Genomic DNA, 7,152 nt, shown 5'->3' with positions numbered 1-7,152 from the left:
TGCAATGTTTTGGGAAAAGTACATACATTTTGGAGAAAAAACAGTAAATTTTCTGCCTTGCATATATAATAGAATTTATACATAAAAATGATGTGCAGTGATGTTTCCCCAATTTCCTGAGCTATGAGGCTCTCTGCTGCAGCAGTGCTGACATGGGTATCACTAATCACCCAGAAATATATGCATGATATTTTCGAATTTGATGCAGTAATGATCTCCTTAGAAGTCAAGATGCTACTAGCACAGTGACAGGATTTAATTTACTTTGTCTTCTCATAGATCTGAATATTACATGGAGAGGCTTGTTCTTTCCTGATATTTGGGCAGTAGATAATGGAATGGGTGGCAATTTTGTTGTAACAATTGAAAACAGGTGTGATGCAATGCAGGATGAAATCTAAAAGATGTATCTGGTAAGTCTTTCTGATCTTACCAGCCAGTCCTGGGAAGGGATAATTAATGTTACCTCTTTATTAGCAATTATTAAGATTTATTATATTTATATTTAATGAGCTCTCACCATATGAGCTTCAGGAAACAATTCCTTCTAAAATCAGGTCATAACACAAAGCTAACACAGAGATAAGTGCAAAGCAGAACTGCAAATACCAATGTATTTGGCTTTGGCAATTTGGATAAAGTACCACATTCCATTTGTTTCTTTTCATTATTCCCAAATGAGATTGTTATGAGAATTACTTTGAAGACACCAGAAAACACCATTCAGGAGAAGAAAACTCAGATTTGTGACTACTTTATATCTGTAGATCTTACTGGCCTTCTTGTATTGAAATAAAATGACTTTTATCAGAAGACCAAACTGGTGAGAAATGATGCTCTGAGGTATTTAAACCCATGATAGGAGCAACATTCTGATTCTTCCAGCATTGCCTTTTCACTTGGAAGAGCAACAGATGATCTCTTTTGCCACAGTTTGTCTTTGCAATTTTGGGAACTATCTTTAGCTAAGCTCACAGGAGGTCCAAGTTACTTATGTTAGGGGTGGTGTAGATGTTCCGAGTAAGAGACTGCAAGAATAGACTTTGCTATGCGATAAGGTATCTATCTATCTGTTAAAAAGGAGGGTATTAATATACACAGGAACAACTTATCTCCTTAAATATAGGTGTTTGACACTGATCGTGCTGTAATTATGCCTCTCCTGGTGGCAGAGATCATTAAAGTCCTTGCTAGGAGTTCCAGAGACAAACGGGACTCTCAGCCTTCGCTGCTTCTTGATAGTTGTTTATTAAGTCTTATCAGAGAAAAAGAGTAACTAGCGTGATCCAGACATAGCACAAAGCAGAGAATGCAGGAGAAAGCTGAATTACCAAGATTACATGGCCTTTTTTAAAGGTAAATCAACCAATGGTGACTAAAAAAGTACATTATTTTTACTTTTCTACCAATTGTTTAGTAACACAGCCAGGAACTGCGGAATTCTTTGTCCAATCATCCCAAACTACTTTTACTGCAGAATACGGAGTACTAACACTAGTAGTACTACTAGAAGGAGGAGGAGGAGGAGGAGGAGGAGGAGGAGGAGGTTTGGAGAACAACAACAACCCTCCATTTTGATGTTTTTTGCTTTTATGTATTTACTACATTAACAAACCCAAAACTCCTAAATTTTTCACCCTGTGACAGTCTTACATAGTAGTCTATCACCTAATATACACTAGCGTAGTTTCTAGTTCTTCTCTAAGAGTAGGCAATTTTTTCCAAGGACAGAGGTCAAAAACAGTGTTGTTCAGGGGGGTAAAAACCCTTCAAAATGGGCAGAGAAATATTCTCTGCACTGTGGGTTCCCACAGGTGTTTAGTGCTTGTTCAGATGTTCTAGCTTCTTTCAGACCTCAGCATAGAGGAAAATGTGATAGAGAACCAAGAGCCTCATTATCTTTAGAACAACATCTGGCAGCCAGGTGGAATACCCTGGGACATCTAAAATGTCAGTAGAAACCTGTATCTACAAATGTAAAAATTTGTGACAGCAGTGTCAGGAGGTATTGCTCCTTCTGTACTGTTTTGCACTAACTTTTTTTTCACTTGTCCTGTTAAAAAAGCCTCCTGCATAATACAATTAATTTAAAACTTGCAAGTGACTATGGCTTCTTAAGCAATACCACAGTACTAGCAGAAACCCTATCTTTCTGAATAACCCAGGCCAATTCAGTCAATCTCCCTGAAGGATCATTTCAATGAATTCAATGACTGAATGATCATTTAGTACCTAGAACAATGGAGGGAAAGTAAATGTAGTAAGGTGTTGCATCTTAAATAAGCTATCATCAGAGCACATGAACTATTTTGCTAATCCTTTGTGTTTCAGGGTATTAATTTATTTCAGTGAAGTAAGGGAAGGTGTCTTTTATCAGCAGTAGTGTGGCCAGCAAGACCAGGGCAGTGATTGTCCCTCTGTACTCAGTACTGGTGAAGCCACACCTCGAGTCCTGTATCCAGTTCTGGGCCCCTCACTACGAGAAAGACGTTGAGGTGCTGGAGCATGTCTGGAGAAGGGGAACGGAGCTGGGACAAGTCACAAGGAACAGCTGAGGGAACTGGGGTTGTTTAACCTGGATAAAAGGAGGCTCAGGGAGGACCTTTTCACTCTCTACAACTCCCTAAAAGGGGTCTGTAGCCAGGTGGGGAGTGGCCTCTTCTCCCAGGTAACTAGTGACAGGATAAGAGGAAATGCCAGGGGAGGTTCAGGTTGGACATCAGAAGTAATTTCTTCACAGAAAAAGGAAAGGCTGGAATGGGCTGCCCAGGGAGATGGTGGACTCACCATCCCTGGAGGTGTTGATGAAAAGACTGGATATGGCACTGAGTACCATTATCTAGTTGGCAAGGTAGTGATTGGACATAGGTTGGACTCAATGATCTCAGAAGTCTTTTCCAACCTAAATAATTCTCTAGTACTGTCTGCATTATTAAGAAACAAACAAAAAGCACCAGAAAAGATCCAGAAGAGATACAGAGAAAGAATTTTAAAAGTGATAAGAACAAGGCAATAGAAATTTAGGATCTTCCAAACAACCAACAGTGACAGTATTTCCAAGGCTGCAAACCATGGATTTCACAAGCATCTGAAGCTAGTGACAGAATAGCATAAAGTTAATGTTCTTTTTAGAAACTGTGGTATGTTTTGGTGTTGCACTGTTATTTTTATAAACAAGGGAAGTAACCTGTACTAGGGAGTAATGAAAGAACCATTACTGAAAGGCCAGCAATACAGAATGTAAACCAGTGTAAACCACCTGTAAACCCAGAATGTAAAGTCATATCAGGAGATGTATGTATATCCATTATGTATACAAGGAACATATAGGGCAAAGCCATTTTCCCTAGTTTTTAGCTTTTCTGATTTGAATGAAAACTTTAACTGCTTTTATTTCAGATTTGAGTCTACCAAAAAAAAAAAAAAAATCATGCTTCATTTAAGATCAATGGAAACATGCCACTATGAGTTAATTTTGAATCATATGCATGTTTTGTGTCAATTGTTAGTTGAATATCACCACAGACATAGCAAGAACTTAGGCTGTTATACGTGGATACACAATATAAATTTAGGCATTTCTATCGAGAATTGAATCTCACCTATCTTGTTTTAAAATTCAGATTTTTAAAATATTTAACTTCATTTAAAAGCCTAATTCTTAGTAGACTAAAGTAAAATTTGATACTTAAGCTGTTGTTTGGGATTTGCTTAAAAAAAAAAACAAGCCCACAAAACAAAATGAACTTTTCCTTTTGAAGTCATTGGGAAACCTAAAGTCTATCATTTTCCCAGTGAAATGTTGGTAGCCACACCTGAGAAAACTGACGGTGGCTCAGAAACTATTTCCTTAAATCTTGTGCAACATAATGCAGTCTTAATTTGTCATTAAATTTACCCTTGACTATTCACATATGCAATATTAGGCTTTCTGAAAGAAATTTTGTTTGCTTTCAACAGATTAAGCATCTTCCCCTAGGAACTAACAAAGTTTTACTTTGAAGTACTAAAACCCACAAGTATAATAGGAACGAAAGAATTCCGTTTTTAACCTATGACTTCTTATGATAGTTTTATGTGATATATGTCTGTGTGCAGCTCCATACAATCCATAACTTTAAAAATCAACATTAACTGTTCTCCATTGAAAATTTTCCTGTAAGTACAAATATTTTGTAATTATGGGTAATAATTACAAATTGTTACAAGTCTTTAAAATTCAAATAACTTTTTTCCCAATAACATCCTTGTAGCCTAATTTGAATTTTTCCCATGCAATTGCCAATGTAGGATTGAATTATAGCAATAACAACTGAATTTAAACTGCTTATCTGGGTAATCGTGATTAGATGTTCTTGTGTTGATTGCTGGATTATATGCTGTTTTATCATTTTTTTCTTACAGTCAGCTTTATTTAATATGCATTTAAGCAAGGTAAAACTGGAAGAAGGTACTTTATGTAAGACAACTTTACGCTTATGCTAAAGCCACAAGAAAAATGCTTTTGTGTATTAGTCAAATAAAAATGAAGATTATCTGAACACATTTTGGATCACCCTGTGGTCAATAAACCCTGCTTTGAAGTCAGTGACAAGTGGCCCAATTACCATTGCATAAAAATTAACTTTTCCACCACAATAAAGTCCACATTTTCAAAATAATTTTTTGTCCCATTCTAAAAGAAAACAGTTGCTGGAACAATGTGTTCCCCTTGGAAAAAAGAAAAAGTTTTTTCCTAAACAATGTTTCCAGCTCCTCAGCATGTAGTTCTAATTCATTATTTTAATTCCTTTAGAAAAAACTCTGTTATGTGACACTTCTATATGGGGTTTTCTTTTACCCCAAAAAGAATATAGAGCCTCACCAATATAATTCTTTAGATTGCACTTTATGTCTCGTTCCTAAGGCCAGTTAGTCTGACATTATATCATTTTACCTTCTTTTTATAAGTCTTGAATTTCTTTCAATGTTTACACAGAAATAGAGGGTCAATAGAGCTTCAGTTCCAATATTAGTTTCAGAGCTCAGATAAATCTCATTTATATGGATATTGCTATAAGTCAGACATTTTCTATACAAATCTTTGGTGATAACATTATTCTGATGGAAAGGAAAGAATTTGCATTCTTATCCCAAGAGGTGAACCAAGAAAGCTATCTGAAAAACAGGTCTTGGGAGCTTCCTGTGCCATGAGAAGCAGATCTCTCAGTCTGTGGTGTGTGGATGTGTTTTGTGCTCCTGATAGACATTGCATTCACCCAATAATTGCTGCAGTCTCTATGGGCAACACTTGGGAATCATTTCCTTCCAGGAGCACATTAGCTCAGGTTAAACAGGAGCCCGTTGCCAGTTCTGAGATGCTGTGTGAGATTATTTCTGCACCTCAGGAGACTGTATAGCAGGCCATATTTCCTTTTTAACCCTACCATGGAAATTCCAGGTGTCTTTGACAGACAAGCGGTGAAGTTTTCACTTAGAATTTTCTACTATTTCTTTTAACAAGCCTTGCCCACTGCCAAGCTTGCTGTAAGGACTCACAAATCACTTAAAAATAAAGTTTAAATAGTTGAAAAACTTCAGATAAAACATGAGTTAGGACCAAATGCTCTGATAACCAACACAACTCATGGATAAATTATAGAATGGTTTAGGTCAGAAGGGTCTTTAAAGATCATCTGGTTCCAACCCCCTGCCATGGGCAGGTGTTACTGACTGGTTTTTAAAGTTATTAGAAATGCCTCTGCCCAAATTACGGTGCAAATAAGACCATATGCCAAAGACAATAGAATGGATTTTATTTGATAGCAAATATGAGAGGGAGAGAGAGAAAAAAGAGAGAAAAAGAAAGAAATAGAAAAGAGGCAGGGGGACAGAAAGAGAGTGACAGAGAGATTAAAGAAAATATCACCACTCCGTGGATCCCAACGATGTTCCATTGATCCTCTCCAGCTGGTCTTCTTGGTGGTGAGGGTCCCCCCAAAAAACATAGAATCCAGTGGATAATATTTTTATACAGTTTTTGCTATAACGGGCAAAACTCCTTCATAATAATGTTTAAGGCATGAATCATTTCAGTCTCTGACAGCAGGGACACCTTCCACTAGACCATGTTACTCATAGCCCCATCAAGCCTTGCCTTGAATATCTCCATAATTTATAGTAATTTCGAGGAAAGTGGTCAATATTTGTTTTCCACTGAGCACTAGAGAAAGTTGAAAGGAATTTGAAATTATCTGCACATGTTTTTGGAAGATTGGAAATAAAGAAAAGACTTTGTCCCAATTCTATTATGGGAATAATTGCTTATTTTAACTACTGGCTAAGTGTTTTTTATTATTGTTATTATTATTATTATCATTATCATTATTATTATGGCATAATAAGAGAGACTATATTTATGTATTTTCTTTAGAGAAAAATATTGTTGCTAATGAAATAATTTTCTTCCTTGTTGCAACCAGTTCTCAGTTGGTTTTGGATTGCAATGTGATCTATTATTCAGTTTGCCATTGACTTTTCTGTGCTTCCAGCTCATAATTTGCATCAAATCTGACTTTCACACTGCACAGCATCTTTCCTATTATCTCTAAAATGAGGAGACACTAAATTCAAGCTTCACCATTCAAATGACATTTTGGGAACTTCAATACAAGGGCTATGTCATGAAGCCATGAAATGTCATATTATCCACCTATTTCCACCTTTCATCAGCAAATCCCTGTGGTTCAAGTGAATTTTGATAATCTTACAGGCAAAGTCCCCAGTTAGTAAATGGTGTCAAACCAGCTTAATCCAGTAAATGTCTTGTTCAGCCACAGCATGATTCCCACCTTCCCTGCTCTGTTTTTCTCACTTTATGATACCAGAGGAACATGAACCCACCCAGAGTCCCAGGCTACAGAAGACATTGAGTAAGTAGAGATAAACACCCCTCCCCACCCCCGCTTTCAATTCCCTCGAGGCTTTTTGTAATCACTGGGGCCTCCCTGAATGAGTACCTTTTCACTGCAATACAATGCAAAAAGAATGTGAATTGGCTGCTTCCTTTAGTACCAGTGTGACATTTTAGAAAAAAATCTCATTTCAAAACAGTTTTTCTTCCTCCCTCTCCCCAAGTTGCATCCTTCAATTCTTAGTCCTCCTTACAAGTCA

The sequence above is a fragment of the Corvus brachyrhynchos genome, unplaced genomic scaffold, assembly GCF_000691975.1.
Source record: "Corvus brachyrhynchos isolate BGI_N302 unplaced genomic scaffold, ASM69197v1 scaffold147, whole genome shotgun sequence".
NCBI classification, from domain to species: domain Eukaryota; kingdom Metazoa; phylum Chordata; class Aves; order Passeriformes; family Corvidae; genus Corvus; species Corvus brachyrhynchos.
This window is presented reverse-complemented; position numbering follows the sequence as displayed.